Below are 18,177 nucleotides of genomic sequence, written 5' to 3' on the forward strand. Positions count from 1 at the left end.
AGCACAGACTGACAACTTCCATCAGCACTAACATTTTTAATCCTTATGTGCTCTTCAAAGCAGGGAAATTTGAGTTTTTATACCTCACATGTCAACTGAAAATAGAGTATATAGGAGAAAGGGAACATTTTGCCAATCATAATGAATTGAACTGATCCTAATATGTGCACTATTAGCTTTAAATCAGCATTAACAGCCAGTAATTAGTTTCCCATATGAATAAAATATTAAACTGAAATAGTTGCAAAATACACTTCAAAGAAAATAATGAACAATTAATTAAGGACTCAGAAAGAGGATGAGAAATTCAAGTTTTGAGTAAACAGTTTTCATGATTCTCCACCCTAGATTTAGAAATGCTTATTTCATAAATGTAGAAAGGAAGCTTCTTTGTCATAGTATTTCATTTCATTTTATTTTACATTTATTTTATTAATTATTTATTTATTTAGGCAGATGGTATCAGCCCATGGTTGAATCTAGATAAAATGTGTTTTTATCTTGTTAGATATATATAGCACTATAAACACAAGCCTAGTTAATGTTTAAAATAGCAATTGCTTACTTGTTTTCAGTCCCTATAGCAATTTGTGAATTTTAAGAATGCCAAGAGTCATGTACAGGAATATCTGGTTAATATGTGCACAGCTTTCAAAATACTATACTTTATATGGGTAAATCAATATATAATTTCTTGCAACTCATTTGAGCTAGATTGTTGAGAGCTCATATTATAGCTGAAACAATTGCTCATATGAAGTATGGCTCAGACATGGGTATAATTGGGTGGCCCATGGACACAGCATTAATATTTTCCTTAAGCTTCCCACATGATTCTGATGAGCAGCCAGTGTAGAGAACTACTGCTGTAGGCTAGATAAAGATTTCCATAAGAGTTTCATTTTATTTCTTTTGCTGTAGGACTTGAAAACATGTTTTTCTTTCTATGAAAAAAAGCAAACTATTTTTTTTTAAAAGAAGATACCAAAAGTAATTCTTCAGAAGTTTTCAGATTTAACAGTACTGCCAGAGTCTTTAATGAGATTCCAAATTTGAAACAGATAATGAGATGCTATTGCTCATCATCACACAGAAAAATCTGCTACTAAACCAACTGGTTTGAACGGATTACATTACCAGTGAAGGTGATTTTAGCCTATCATGTGTCACATAATTAGATTTTGAAAGCACTGAGAGGATCCCTTTAGAAAGCTGCAGATTGTAGTACCCCAGGGATTTATTTCTTCAACAACCAACAAAGGACCAAAAAATAAGTGGAAAATCAGAACTCAGCAATATGTGCATTTTCAGAAAATTACTGGATGCCAAACATCCTAAAAACACATGCAAAACTGTCATTAGCTGTAATTTTGTTGCATGTGTATGGAATTTGAAGAGAACATACAATCAAAGTGTCTTAAATATTATGGCTTTTGTCAAATAAGAGTCCAATAGAATTGCCAATTGATAACACAGTTTATATCATTAGCTATAGAGGAAACAGGAAGAAATTAGAAATATAAATGGGAAAAATAATACCTATTGAAATCTTCTACTGAAATTTTAAATGCATCATATATTTTATAGTTAGAAATGAAAAGTAATAGGTAGTTGATTTCTTTCCTGATTTAAGTCTATGTAGGAAAATATAAAATAAAATAAAGCAATGAATAATCAGAAGAAGAAATCAAGAAAAAATTCCTCTCTCATTAGCAACTAAAAGGGTCAAACACCTAGGAATAAATTTAATCAATGATGTAAAGGACTTATACATGAAAACTACAAAACATTGCTAAGTGAAATCAAAGACCTAAATAAATAGAAGAATATTCTGTGTTCATGGATTAGAAGACTATGTTTAAGATATCAATCCTACCCAAAGTTATTTATAGATTTAATTCAATCCCAATCAAAATTCCAACAACTTTCTTTGAATAAATGGAAAAGCCAATCATTAAATTGATATGCAAGTTTAAGTTGCCTCGAATAGTCAAAACCTTCTTGAAAAACGTTGGAGGACTCACACCACCTGATCTTAAAATTTATTATTAAGCCACAGCAAATCAAAACAACATGGTACTGGCATATAGACCAATGGAATTGAATTGAGAGCTCAGAAGTCAACTCTCACATTTATAGCCAATTAAATTTTGACAAGGTGAGACAGACCACACAATTGGGAAAAAATAATATCCACGACAAATGGTACTGGGAAAACTGGATCTACATTTTCAAAAAGAAGAAAGATGGAGGACCACTATATCATATTTTATTTAAAAAAAACCACTCAAAATCAGCCAAAGAACTAAACAGAAGAGCAGAATTATCAAGCCAGAAGAAAACATAGGGAAGCATCTTTAGGACTACTTTGTGTTTGCAAATGGTTTCTTTATTTTACACCCAAAGCATAAACAATAAGAGAGGAATAAAAATGTCAGTAGGACCTCATCAAAATTAAAATCGTTGAGCCTCAAATTATAATAATAAAACTAAGTTTAGCTTTCATATAAGATGGCGCGGGAAAAGGATGCAGGACAATTTAAACTGGTCTTGCAGGTAGGAAAGGAGAGAGCCTCTGACACAAGCCTAGAATTGGCACCAAATAGATAGAAACAGGTTTAAATAAAAAATGGCCAGGGTCATTGAAATATAAAATGGGAACTTTTCCTGGAAATATGCACTAGTTAGACTATCCAGATATGTTGTAACCTCAGGAGTAACCAACCAGCAAAGAAACAGGGGAGGGATCTGTGGGTTAGGCTTAGGGGATAAATATCATTGCTTTTGGTTGCTCAGCACACCATCCACCATTTTTTGGCTGGGTGCCCCTTCTTGAAAGATCATGAATAAATTATTTTCTTCTCCACAATCAGGTGTTTATTCTCTTTCAGGTATGGTTTTCTAATGAAAGGATTTTAACGTGAAAGTAAAATGACAACCTACACAATGGAGAAAATACTTAGAAACCACATATCTAATAAGGGCTTAATATCTATCCAGAATTCATAAAGAAATCCTTCAATTTAAAAACAAAAAGTCAAACAACTCAATTACAAATGTGAAAAAGTCTTGAATAGACCTCTCTCCACAAAAGATATAGAAATGGCCAGAAAGCAAATGAAAAGATTCTCAACATTAGCCATCAGAGAAACACAAATCAAAACCACAATGAGATACCATTTCACATCCATTAGAATGGCTGATTGCAGAAAAACAGAAATTTACAAGTGTTAGAAAGGATGCAGAAAAATAGGAACACTCATTCATTGTTAGTGGGAATGTAAAGTGTTGTCACCACAATGGAAGACAGTTTGGCACTTCCTCAGGGAAGTACAGAATTGTCATATGGTTTGCAATTCTGCTACCAGGTATATGCTCAGTAGCAGAAAGTAGGGTCTCAGACATTTTCTCAGAGGTCACTTCCCCTGGTGAGTCCTCTGTGCATCACAGTATGGTTAGTTGCTCTTCTGTATGTTCTCACAACATCCTTAATCAATGTAAAATTAGCTTATGTGCTGGTTTGAAAAGATATATGTACCCTAGAAAAGCCATGTTTTAATCCTAATCCCATTTTGTAAAGGCAGTCATTTCTTCTAATCTCTATTCAGCATTGCATGTTTGGAATTTTGATTAGATCATCTTCCTGGTTATGCGATTTAATCAAAAGTGGTTGTTAAACTGGATTAGGTTGAGGCATGTCTCCACTCCTTTGGGTGTGTGATGATTAGTTTCTGTAGTTCTATAAAAGAGGAAACATTCTGGAGAATGAGCGAGTTCAGAAAGAGCAGAGAACGACATAGCCACAAGAAGCAGAGAGAACCAGCCAGCAACCCCTGGAGATGAAGAAGGAAAATGTCTTCTGGGGAGCTTTATGAAACAGGAAGTCAGGAGAGAAAGCTAGCAGATGATGCCATGTCTGCCATGTGCCCTTCCAGCTGATAGAGAAACCCTGACTGTGTTCACCATGTGCCTTCTCATTTGAGAGAGAAACCCTGAACATCATTGGCCTTCTTGAACCAAGATATCTTTCCCTGGATACCTTTGATTGGACATTTCTATTGACTTGTTTTAAGTGGACATTTTCTCGGCCTTAGAACTGTAAACTAACAACTTATTAAATTCCCCTTTTTAAAAGCCATTCTGATTCTGGTATATTGCATTCCGGCCACTAGCAAACTAGAACAGCTTATTTGCCCCAATAAATACAACTTAGTTGTGGTGGCAGAGAAGAACTGAGCCAGTCTTGACCACAGTGCTCTCCTGACACCTCAGAGCCTGGTGGCAGGGGCAGCAGCAGCCTCGCACAGGTGGGGCCAATGAAGACCCACAGGAAGGAAACAATGGCCTTGGCAAGCCATTTTATCTAGAGTTATAGAATAGAGCATCCTGGAGTCCACCATGAATGGACCTATGTAGGAAGCTAATTATAAAAGTTCAACTTGGGGAAGATATTTGGTGAATTCCCATTCATGATGAAGATATTACTTATGATGAATTAGTGCTAATAATGCAATGAGTTTGCAGAGGAAACCTTCTGAGTAATGACAAAGTTATAATAAAGTATAAAGATGAAGATGGAGATCTTATCACAATTTTAATAGTTCTGACCTCTGCAACTCAGTGTAGTTGGATACTGAAACTGGCATTGTTTGTTGATGGTCAACCAAAGCCCCTTGAATCAAGTCAGGTGAAATGTCTCCATCGAGAACTTATAGTACTTTGAAATAAATATTGATTGTTTATTGGATAGCTTGGAACTACCTGGAGAACCAAGACCTTCCACCAATATTCCTGAAGAGGATGGTAGGGAAGAAAAGTCTGCTGCTTCCGATTGTTCTGGAAAGCAGTCTACTCAAGTTATGGCTGCAAGTATGTTACCCATTGATTCCTTAAAAAACCAAGATGAAATCAATAAAAATGTCATGTCTGCATTTGGCTTAACAGATAATCAGATTTCAGGACTATCCTGCAGTGCTCCTGCAGAAGACCTATCAGGAACACCTGACAGCATTGCTTCCTCTTCCTCTGCAGCTCACCCACTAGGAGTTCAGTGACAGCAGGCACCATATACCAGAGCTCAGACACAAGCAGGTCAAATTGAAGGTCAAATGTATCAACAGTGCCCACAATAGGCTGGCCATGATGCTCAGCAGCCACAGGCTCCACCTCAGCCACCACAACAGTATAGTACTTAGTATTCAGGCTCTAGTCAGCAGACTGGACCTCAATAACCATAGCAGTTCCAGGGACATGGCCAGCAACCACCTTCCCAGGCACTGGCTCTTGCCTTTTTCTTGTCAACTTTAGCAACTGCGCACACAACTGCCACAGCAGTACCAGGTGAGCGATTATCCTTCACCAACTTATACCACCCAAACCTCTCAGCCTACTAATTACATTTGGCTCCTACTTCACAACCAGGAATGGCTCCAAGCCAACCCGGGGCCTATCAACCAAGACCAGGTTTTACTCCACCTCCTGGAAGTACCATGACCTCCTCTCCAACTGTGCCTAACCCTTATGCACGGAACCCTCCTCCCTCTGGTCAGGGTTATCCCCTGCCTGGACCTGGTCGTTGATACGGAGGCTCAGCTACACTGATGAATGTCTCCCAAAGATTCCAATGCCACTATTTCACTTTAATTTGTATTGAAGTTCAGAAATTTAAAAAGCAGAGCACTTTTTATATCAATATCATTGTTTCTGTTAAATGAAAATACAATTTTCTAGAACATGAAAAAAAGAACATGATTATTTTTCCTGTTTAAATTGTAGCAACTTCCTAGTTATTTTTACTTTGGAACACTACTCTTAAATGTGTGTAAAGCAACTGACTTTCTTACTTGTCTTGCCTAGAGTATATTAAAAAGTTATGTTGAGATTTAGCCATCTTACTTGGACTTTTACTATTTAACATGACGTACTAAAGTAAATCCCTTTAAGGAGACAACTAGATATTAGGTGCAAAATGTAACACTGATAGGCTAATGAAGATGATTGAGTCTCCCTCACAAAAATACATCTTTCCATTGTTTATTGTCATTTGTGCATCTTATTTTTGGGTGTTTGTATATTTTTTATTTGTCCATGAATTTTAAATATACACATGTCAATATATTTATCATTGCTTTTGTTAAAATAATAAAGGTAAGAGTATCATATAAAATGTACTTCCCCAGGGTTTGTGTTTGTCTTTTCATGATACCTTGTTGCAGTCTACTCTGCTTCATATTTTTTAATGACTGTACACTATTCCTTTACTAGTTAGTTTTAACCTTTATTCTAAGTACCACACATTTAGATGTTATTTTAATGAAATCAGATCATCTTTGCTTTTAAATGTAGAACGTGAAAATAGTTTAATAACATACCTTTTGAGTTATTTGATGGCATTACCCTAATCATGCCTTCTTTTAAATGTTATTTATTATTTCCTGTAGCTTTGTTTGGAACCCATGTAAGGATGTAAAGTCCCATTTTATCTTCTGTAATTATTAGAGAACCGTATTTATTTTTCTTAGTTTCTAAAAGTGTAGTTAGGTTTGTTAGAAATGTATCTAAATATATAATTTTGGAATAAAACAATCTTTCTGACACTTAACCAGGCTAAACAAAGAATTCAATCTCTCTTTCTCTCTCTTCCTAACATCTATCTATATTGTTCTGGTTTGAAAATACTTGTATCTCAGAAAAGCATGTTTTAATCCTGATTCAATCTTGTGGAGGCAGCTGTTTCTTTTAATCATAATTCGATGTTGTAGGACAGAAACTTTTTATCTTCACACAGATGTGTCATGCCCAATTGTGGATATGACCTTTTGATTAATGGGCACCCATTCAAGCTCTTGATTAGTTTACTAGAGGCCTTTATAAGAGGACACATTTTGGAGAGAGTTCAGAAATGACAGAAACAACAGAGCCAACAGAAGCTTCAAAGCAGAGCTGACACAGATGCCAAAACTTGGAGTACAGAGACACAGCTGTTTGAAGATGCTTGGAGCCCAGCAGACATTGCTATGAGATCTAATGCAAGCCAAAACCTGGAGAGAGCCAAGGGAAGCCAAGAGATGAAACCCAGCCTTGGAGAAGCAAAATGAGGAACTCCCACAGGACAGAGACTGAAAACATGGAGCCCAGGAACAAAGGACCAGCAGATGCCAAACATGTGACTACGTACCTGACAGAGGTGTTCCTGACCCATCGACCTTCCTTGAATTAAGGTATCTTTCCCTGGATGCCTTAGTTTGGACATTTTTCTAGGTTTAGAACTGTAAACTTGTAACTTATTAAATTCCCATTTTTAGAAATGTAAACTTGTAATTGATTAAATTCCCCTATTTAAAAGCCATTCCATTTCCAGTATATTACATTCTGGCAGCTTGCAAACTAAAAAATGTATCTACTTTCTACTATCTTTCTATCTGTCTACCTATCTATCAATCTAATTAATTTTTGGTGTATTTTTGGTGTATTTGTTATTTGGGGATAAGGGCTAGATCATTATTACATAATTATTATATTTAAGCTTACAAACGATTTAAAATTATTTGTCTTTTATACTCAACATATAAGATGTTTTTAATATTTATAGGTGTACATCTAATTTAGCTATATTTACATTTATAAATATTGTACATGGTTAAACTGAATTCATTCAAAGCTTACAGCAGCGCTAAGAGTATGATTTTTTTTTTTGACTTCTGGATTGTGATATACTTCTTAGTAACTATGACTGTAAATATCTTTTCCTTCAATTTTAGAAAGAGAATGAGATTAGTTTTGCTTTAATTTTTGCATATATGAGATTATCATTATTTATTATTATATCTACATTTCTGAGTGATAACTTCTCTGTGTTCAGAATTCTTTACCCAAATCTTTGCTTCTCAAATATATGAAGACTCTAATGGTACAGGAGAATTTGGTGGCCATATTAATTTAGTCAAGATGAATCATTTTCCTCTTGGGTATAAATTGTATCTTTAACGATAACTTTAAAAGCTATAAGTAGATCTGCATGTAAATATACTTGATGAATATAGTAGTATTCTACTTAAAATTGTTGACATAAGTCTTTTGTTTTTCTTTTAACTCAAAATATTTTCTTTTGAACATTTTTCCTTATTTTCTGATTTATTTTATAAGTATACTTATAATTTTAGCTTCAGTCTAAGTTCTTTAGTTTACTTATACTCGAAATTATGTTTCAATTGATTTCTTTCTTCTATTACATGAAAACTTCTCATGTTTTCTCCTCCACATCAAAGCTTTCTCCTTTGTACTACAGATATTTTAATTCTGCCTTAAATTTTACTTTTAGTTTAGTGCTCTTCTATTTATTTCAGTCATCTATTGTAGGACACCCAACCATGGATTGCAGCACCCCTCTTCTAATGGCTACAGATTCTTTTTGGTGTTTCTCACCACACAACTCCTTCTCTCCATTATAAGCCATATGGTATGACTCCATGTATGTGTTTCTTCCTAAATCCATGTGCATATTTCTAAATCATCCCTTCATTAAATTCTCCTGGAATTTGGGTGTGACATACATTTCTGGGCAGGTCTTCAACTAAGATGCACCATCTTAGAGTGAGGACATGTTACTTCAAAGATCATGGGCTCTGCCATGTCGAAACCTAATGGCCTGGTCAAATTGCTTGCCATCATTGGGCTTGTTCCTTCTTTATCTATATCTGAGTTGAATAATATCTACCATTGGAGATGTTATGAGAATAAAAGTGCACAAGCAGCACTTGGGAGATATTAGGCATTAAATAAATGGAATCTAGTGTTATTTTTAACTTTCATTGACCAAACCATCCAAGTAACTAAGAAATGAAAAGCAAATGCATGTGCACATATGAAGGATAAAAATGTCATCTGTTGGTGAATCTCTGGAAGTAAAGTTTATTGATTCTTTACTTATACCCACTACATGAAGTGTTATGAAACTGTTTTCAAACGTTTAATGGCACAAATACAGAAGATTAATCCATATTGAAATTTTTCATGTGTAATAAGCCACTTAAAATGAAGAATAAAACTCAAAACTTCTATGAAAATTACATTTATTAAAATAGCAAAATTGTACATAGTGCTAAAATTCATTCAATGTTTTCGAATTGATACATCCCAGTATTCATGGTAAAATTATCATTATTGCTCTTTTTTATATTTTCATATACAGTGATCTTAAATAATGGATCAAGTATTCTACTGTAGCTGAGATTTCACAATGCAGTACAGATTTTTACCTTCATGCAGTATTATCTTCTCCCAATTGTTGCCAGGCATGAGCTATTCTGAAACATTTACTACTCAAAATAAAACACTGTGGCATTGGGATTAGGTTTAGTCAATAAATGTAATGTAAACTTAAATATTAGTATTGACATGGATTCTATTAATACGTGCTATACAGTTCATGGGATGCATGAATAGAGCTTTGATTTTTCCGCTTCTGAATTTCAATACTGCTGTGGGTTTTTGGAGATCTCTTTTAACTTTATAGCTAAATTGGCACTCAACCTCCTTTCCCTATCATAATCTCAAATAACATGTAATCTCTTCAGCCTACGCATGCTTTTCGGGGGGAATATTTTAGAGTGTGACATTCATGTAATGTTTCAGTATCTACAGTACAATCCTCATAAAATTTGTACTTTTGGAAAAGTTTAATAAAGACATTTTTGTTAATGCTGTATCATGAAAAAATGTTTGAGGAAACTACTTTATGGAAGCATCACATTCTATTCTATTTGATCATTATATCATAATACTTCCTCTATTTTAAAGAGATCATTCATTTGGTCAAGAAACATTTATTTTGATTGTACAATTGCTCTAAACCAAGAAATGTGCTAAGCATTTAGTTTAACGTTTTACAAATTATAATACTGAGGAATAGATATTAAATATTGTGCACAAGGCCATAAAGCTGGTTTTTAATAACATACCTAGAATTCAAACTCAGACGCTGTAATGGCAGAACCCACCATCTCAACAGGTCCATTATGCTTTCCCTAAACTCAATGCTTTCCTTTTAAAACTATTCCAAAGTTAGTTAAGATGAAAATATATTCCTCCAGCCACAAAATATGAAAAACCCAGGTAATATAGTATTTTATAAAATATTCTCAACTCAGCACTTGTATTCAATATTAGTAGTATGATTATAATTGTTTTGTTAATCCTAAGGTCTAGAAATACTCTTTGAATAGAAAACAGAACAAAACAAAACAAAACAAAACCAATGTATTCAGGGGAGTTTGGGGATGACATTTTTAAAAAAAAGTATATTCTGTAAAATGGATGAATCATTTTAATTTTAATTTGAAATAAAATCTGTAACATTTGTTTAAATAGAACACACATTCTTTGAATATGTTTTGTAACAGCATATGGTTATTTAGTTTAGGAACCCAAACTATTTGCTTTGAAGAAACAATGAGAAGGATAGAATATAATGCTAGCTGAAATTCTACCTGTAATCTTTTAAACATTAAGGCAGGGAAGTGCCTCATGGGACACAGAATATGACACCTCTTTAAATCATCATAGGAGCATGTATAAGAGCCCAATGTTGAGATATAGTTTTACTTATTTCATGGAAAAAGGACCCTCACTTCTTAATCACTGTAGTGTGGGGGGATTTGAGGGGGAAAGAAGTTAAAGAAAAGATAAACACCTCTCAATAGAAGAGCAGCAGCCTCGATGGCATTAAGGAAAAAATGTGTCCAAGAATATAAAAGAACATTTAAGTGATTATTCTTACAACTTTTAGAGTTCCATAGGAAATTGGAAACTAACTTTTTGATTATTTTATATGATTTTCCTCTCTTGCTTTGATTAAATACTAAATAGACCAGAACAATTAAAGAATTACTTATCATTGTGAGTGCATCATATTTGGCCTTTGTAATTACCCTCAGCTACAAGCAGTCTAATCACTATTTTCTCTAATTTAAAGAAAATACTTCAAGAAAATTGAAGGATATTTCCAAGACATCATAACTTGTAAGTAAGGGAGGTAGAATTTTCTCCCTATACTTACTAGTAATTTATGTGCTATCCAATTGTCTACATCAATAATTCTTTTTTTATTTAGAATAATGTTTTTTAAATTATTGTTATTTTTAATGAGAAATGAAATAGGCTTACAGAAAAGTCTTATAAAATGTACAGCGTTCCCTTATACCCCTCATGGTTGACAGTTTTGCATTAGCGTGGTACGTTTCTTACATTGATTGATGAAAGAATATTGAATTACTGTGAACTATAGTCCAGAGTTTACATGAGGTGTGTTTTTCCCACCATACTACCCTATTATTAGCACTTTGTAATAATTCGTTACAATTCATGAAAGAACATTCTTATATTTGTACCACGAACTGCAGCCCATCATCCACAACAGGTTTCACTGTGTTATACAGCCCCAAGTTTTAGATTCTGACATGCCTCCTAGCAATATACATGACCCCAAATTTCCTCTTTCAAGCATATTCACAAGCATAACCCAACGCTATTAATTACACTCACAATAATGTGTTACTATTATCACCATTCATTTTCAAACATTTACAATCAACCTAAGTGTAAATTGTGCACAAAATAAACATCAGCTCCCCATTCTCTGCTCCCATTGTCTACCCTGGCAACCTACATTGCTCAATTCAGAATTCAGAAAAGTAATGAGAAAAATAATGCAATGAAGTATTACCTGTATGTCTGCTGCCAAAATATTACTTCTTTTTTTTTGGCATAGGCAGGTACCAGAAATTGAACCCGGGTCTCCGGCATGGCAGGCGAGAACTCTGCCTGCTGAGCCACTGTGGCCCACCCCAAAATACTACTTTTATAAATATCTGAAATCCATCTTAATTTCAAAATATTCAGACAAGAATTTATTATCTCTCCTCTCCCTTTCCCACTCATACATCTATGCCTTCACTCCCCTCACAGTCGGTGAAGGTGGAAATCTAGGAAATACGACAAATTCCTCATTTCCACTCATCCCTTTCATATAACTAATCAATGATTTCTACGGGTGCTTATTTCCAAATATCTCAAATTTATTTAAAATTTCTCATGCTTAAACTTGGAATGACGCTGATCTATTGCAATAGATCAGAAGAGTGAAAAGGGGAGCAATTCCATCATATTTTTCATCCTGAACTATGTCTCATCAGATATTTGCAATTTTTTCTTTGGACTATAGACTAATTAAGTCAATTTATTTAATGCTATTAATATTAAATAACAGTTTTATAATTAATAATACTTAATATTGAATTTTAATATATAATATTAATATTTTTTAAATTTGACTCATCATTTTTGGAAAAGTTATTTTTAGAAAGTTGTGGTTTGTTTACATTTAAAAAGGAATCAGTTCATTACATTAACAGAATAAAAAAACATATGATTATCTTAGTGGGTTCGGAGAATTATTTCTACAAACTTCCACGCACCTTGAAAATCATTAGCAAACTACAAATAAAAAAGAACATCCTAAATCTGATAAAATGTATCAAAATAAAGTCCTAAAATAATTAGCATATTTAAAGATTAAAAAATTGAAGTTTTTCCCCTGATAATGGGAATTAAAAAGGATGTCTGCTATATTCTGCTTTTTGCTGGATGACGTAGATAATGCAATAACGCACACTAAATACATCTACATATGTGGGAAATGAAGAGATTAAGTGCCATCTAAAAGGCTGTAATCTTATCTATGTAGAAAATTCAAAGTAATGAAAAAGGACATAAGATCTTACACCACTAATTGTAGAATATTATTAAAGAAATCAAATAAAACTTTAGTAAATGGAGTAACATACCATGGGAATATTTTTGAAGACTCAGTATTATAAAAAAAATAAATCACTTCCAATTTATCTAGAGATTCAATAAAATGCCAACAGTTTTTCTCGGTAAAAATTGAAAATCTGATTTTAAAATTTACATGGAAGAAACCTTGAAGAAATGATGTAAGTGATACAAAAGCTTATAAAGCAAGAGTAATTTTAGTCATGTGGCACTTGTTGCAAATCATATATAAAAATAATAGACCACTGCAACTAAATCCAGGGTCCAGAAACTGATTCACCCATATATACACACTGAGGGCAGGGGAGAAATAGAGTCATTTCCAAAGTTGGCATTGGGGTAAAAATAAAACTTGATGTCCTCTTTATACCATTTTGAACAGCAGTTCCAGGGGAATTGTTGGTCAAAAGGGAAAAGTTGAACTTAGAATACAACATAGGAGAATATTTTCTTGACCATGGAGGTGGTCAGATTCCAAAATGCACTAGCTCTAAAGATTGTATTATGTATAGGATGCGGACAAAACTAGAGGTGGCCCAATTGAAAAATGGGCAAAAATCTTGAACAGGTCCCTCAAAAAATAAGTTGAACATGTGGCCAACAAAAATATAAACACATGCTCAATTTCCTTGACCATTAGAAAAATGCTAATTAAAATCACAGCGAAGTACCACCAGAGCAAAATCGTTAATGAGAATTGACAAAGATTTGGAGTAACTAGAACTTTTATCTACTGTGACTAATGGTGGGGTTTAAATTGGCTAACCTACTGTAGAAACCGCCAATATCTATTAGAGTTGGATTTATACATTCTCAATGACCAACACTTCAACTCTAGGACTATACTTACAGAAATTCTTATGTGCCCCATAAGACACCAAAAGATGTTCATTAAAAATCATTCCTAGTAGGGAAAAATTAGAAACAACTCAACTGTCCATCAAGAGAAGAATGCATAACTAGATTTAATGATATTATTATAATGGAATACTGCAATGGAAATGAATGAAATGCTGTTTAAATCTGATTGTTTGAATATCGCAAAAATAATGTTTAGCAAAATAACCATATACAAAAGGAAATGTCTAATATGATTCCATTTTTATAAAATATGAGATAAATCCAATGCATTGATATTAGAAGTTAGGAGAGTGGTTACCTTTTAGGGAGAAGGAGCAAACAATGATTAGGAGGGGATATATAAGAGTTTTTGGTGCTAGTAATAAGTCTATTTCTTGGACTAGGTGATAGCTACGTGGAGGTGCTAATGTTTTGATAATTCAATGATTTGCATTTATATGTACGCTATACTTCAAGAATGTGTATTTTATAATGTGAATGCACTATATAATCTTAACTTTTACAATCTTAAATGCACTTTTACAACTTTAATTCCCTGAGTATTAATTTTTGAAAGTTAAACAAAATACACCAATAGTATTTTTGGTCTGTATGTGCCAAAACTGATTGTAAAACAATCATCTTAAAAGATAATGGAGAGAAATATAAATGATAAAGTGATTCTATCTACTACTAATGTATCAAGTTATGCAGTACATGAAATCCATAATTATACAGTTTCTAACATTGATCTTTGATTTTCATAATCACCTACTACCTTTCCAGTTAAGAATACAGAAAAAGGGAATTTGTATTATTATTGTGGAATTTATTTGCCTATGGTTCTCAGAAGAATTACAGATTCCAACAATGAAGGGCTCTACTTACATTAATCATTAAGCTGTACCAATTTTCATATTTTTAATTCACCAAAATCTTGCATCAGGAGGTTTATTTTAGTATGGGCAAAAACAGATCAGTAGACATTATATGTAAACATAAGTATTTTTAGCATGATCTGGAGATTTTTTATAGGTCTCTCTCCCAGGTATAGTTTTATTTCACATGCAAAATATGAAAATACACAATACAGTAATATAAGATTAACCTAAATCTAATTAGTATAAAATTATTCAACCAAAAATGTAATAAAGACTTCATAAATATGCCCAGCTTAAATTTTATATTCATTGAATGCCCCATACATTCATAAATGATCATATTTTTTCACTGAACTCCAATAATAAAAAGAACAAGCAAAATAATTCAAGTTGTTAATGAACTTAGCAATTCAAAAATTCTCATTGGAAACCTGTTATATCAAAACAGATTATAAAACATTAGCAGGATATTCACATAGATTTGCTCTTTTGTGATGATTCTGAGATATAGTAATATGTCTGAGTAGTAATTTTAAACATTTCAAAATATCTTAGCATTTGAGGATTTTGCATTTTCAACTATTTGTAGTAAGCAAGCAATTAATATAAATTTAATTCAAAAAAGTGCAAAGGAGATGGAGTGATTTTAATGGACTATTGAGTAACTACAAGAAGGAATGAAGTCATGAGTCATGCAACTAGGTGAAAGAAACTTGAAGACAGTATGTTGAATAAAATAAGCCAGAAAGAAAACACAAATATTATCGCACCTCACTAATACGGACTAACCATAATATGTAAATGCTGAGAATTGAATTTGAGAGCATAGCTATCAGGTGCAGACCTGTTGTAAACGTTCCTAAATTGGAAGCTCTTACAATCATATCTACTTCAGAATTTAACTGGTATTTCTAAATTCTGAGATGCTGAGCTCTCTGTGTATAACCTGGTCACTTCCTGGAACTTCACGTATTTGTGTGATACCTGAGACTCAAAGCTACAGTTCTGCACCTACGAAAGTCAGCCTCCCTCTATACAGCAACTGTTAAAAATACTTTTTCAGTGATCAGACATCAGTTCAAAATATGAATGAAGCTGATGTGGGTAGGATTAAGGTAAAGTAGACTAAAGTGTAAAAGATGAAGTTGATTGCACTTTAAAACTTCAACTTCTGTGTGAGACCAAAGGAAGAGATGTTTATTTGGAACAAAATTTTTATTTCTGGTAGCACACTATGTAATCTAAACTTGGTCAGTTTATTCAAACACCATAATTACAGAGAACCTTGAATAGGGAGTAAGATCTTGTTGGTTTTCACAGGTTGGTGAGATGCCCTTATACATCCCAGAATAATCTGGATAGAAGATATAAAGTATTTTCAAAGTCTCCTTGAGAAACTGGGAAAAAATTTGAAAATAATAAATTTACCTGGGGAAGACCTGATATTCTTGCAATCATTTTGGACTGCCAATTTGATGAGCCAGGACTTTGACCCTGAGGCTCATCCCTACGAAACTTACTTATGATGATGCCTAAGAGTCACCCTCAGGGAACATCTTTTGTTGCTCAGATGTGGCCTCTCTCTCTAAGCCAACCCCACAGGTGAGCTCACTGCCCTCCCCACTAAGTGGGACATGACTCCCAGAGGTTTAAATCTTCCTGGCAACATCAGACATGATTCCAGGGGTTTAAATCTTCCTGATTTAATGATTGATTCCAGGAGACGAGACTGGCCCTGGCATCATGGAAGTAAGAAAGCCTACTGAAAGAGGGGAAGATAAATGAAACAAAATAGTTTTGGGGGGGGGGGTGCGAAGGTAGTTCAGTGGTAGAATTCTCACCTGCCATGGGGGAGACCAAGGTTCGATTTCTGGGCCATGCACTTTCCTCCCAAAAATATAAATCAGCAAAACAAACATTCAACAAATGATGTTGTTATAACAGGATACCCACGTGGAAAAATAATGAAATGTGACCCCATCATACAGCATATACACACAAAAATAATGAAAATAATAAAAAAAAATAAAGTTTCAGTGGCTGAGAGATTTCAAACAGAGTTGAGAGTTTATTCTGGAGTTTATTCTGATGCCGTATATAGATATCCCCTCTCAGTTTTGGGTGTATTGGAGTAGCTAGAGGGAAATACCTGAAACTGTTGAGCTGTAATACAAGAACTTTGATTCTTGAGGATGATTGAATAAATATAAAGCTTTTAAGGTATGACTGTGTGACTGTGAAAACCTCATGAATGTACTCCCTTTATACAATGTATAGATAAGATAAGTAAGAAAAAAAGACAATAATTAATAAATTATAGGGGGTAGAGAGTTATGGCATGTTTTGGGTGTTCTTTTTCACTTTTATTTTAACTTTTATTCTAATTTTTTTAGAATAATGAAAATGTTAAAAAATCTATTGTGACAATGAATGCACAGTTATATGATGATGCTAGAACCACTGATTATAAAATTTGCATGATTATATGGTATGTGAATATATAAAATATGTCAATAAAATTGCATTAAAAAGTGTCTGGGAAGAGAGAGTATATGCTTGTTGGATATAAATTTTTGAAATAAAAATTAATTTTAAAAAATGTCCCATATATTGGAAAAGTCTAAGCTGAGGTGCTGAGAAATAAATTTTGTTCTCTAAATGTAATGTATTTTTCCTTGGACTCAATTTTTACAATGAATTTTGCCATAGTAAAATATATGTCTTGCTTATAATTTATGACATCTTTTTCAGACATTTATTTGCAAGCATCACAAAATCTGGGTAAGGAAAGGTGGAGAAATTCTAATTCGTTCACAAATAAGTAAGAGGAGGTCTCAAGACAATGAAAGACAGCCATGAATGAATGAAATTAACATCCTTTATACAAAGTTTTACTCATCCCACCTGCCTTGCAAAGCCTTACTTTTTCAAAGTTTCTTCTTTGAAAATCGTCATTTTTTAGAAAAAAAAATTTCATTTCAGGAATCTCAGGGGAGTAGTTTACATTATCAGTCACACAAAAAAGTTTATTCGCACATTAATAGTGCTCTTTCTCCATGCTCTCCTATTTATAACCTAACAGGGTATACATCCAGCTGAGGTGGCGCTCCTACCCTTCTAGTAATCAAATATTACTATTTATAAAATATGCTTAGATTATTTGTTTGCTTGGTCATTGCTGTTGCTCCTGTGAAACATATTGGGGATAGTGGGGGAGTATAAGTGATGGGTCAGAGAGTCTATGAACAAAGGAGGCCCTAATGATGTCTGCATACTTCTGGGTCAGTAGGATAGTGTGGGGGTCTTGTTTTGAGGGATGAAGGATAAAGACTTGGGCAATTTTTAACATAACATCTATTAATAGATGCTGGAGCAAGCAGAGCTTAAGATTGTGAAAACTGGTGCAAAAGCAAAGAGAGATGCGTTCTCTTGACCCAGATTCCAGCACCCTTGTGAAACCTTAAGGTTGATGCTTTGGGTTACTGAGTAATAGCACCTTTGGGTGTGCAAACCATATTTTAAATGTGCAGTTGTTGAGACTTTATAGTCTGTGAATGTTGCTGAGTAAAAGCAAAAGGAAGGGGAAAAAAGAAGCAGCACAATCGCCTTGTATGTGTGCTGATAA

The 18,177-nt window shown here is 33.7% G+C and overlaps 1 pseudogene; it reads left to right on the top strand.

Moving 5' to 3' along the window:
* Positions 1-4,402: 4,402 nt before the first annotated feature.
* LOC143681222 (protein TFG pseudogene) lies at positions 4,403-5,579 on the top strand (annotated as a pseudogene).
* Positions 5,580-18,177: the final 12,598 nt, after the last annotated feature.

The sequence above is a fragment of the Tamandua tetradactyla genome, chromosome 1 (genome assembly GCF_023851605.1).
Source record: "Tamandua tetradactyla isolate mTamTet1 chromosome 1, mTamTet1.pri, whole genome shotgun sequence".
Classification (NCBI taxonomy): Eukaryota; Metazoa; Chordata; class Mammalia; order Pilosa; family Myrmecophagidae; genus Tamandua; species Tamandua tetradactyla.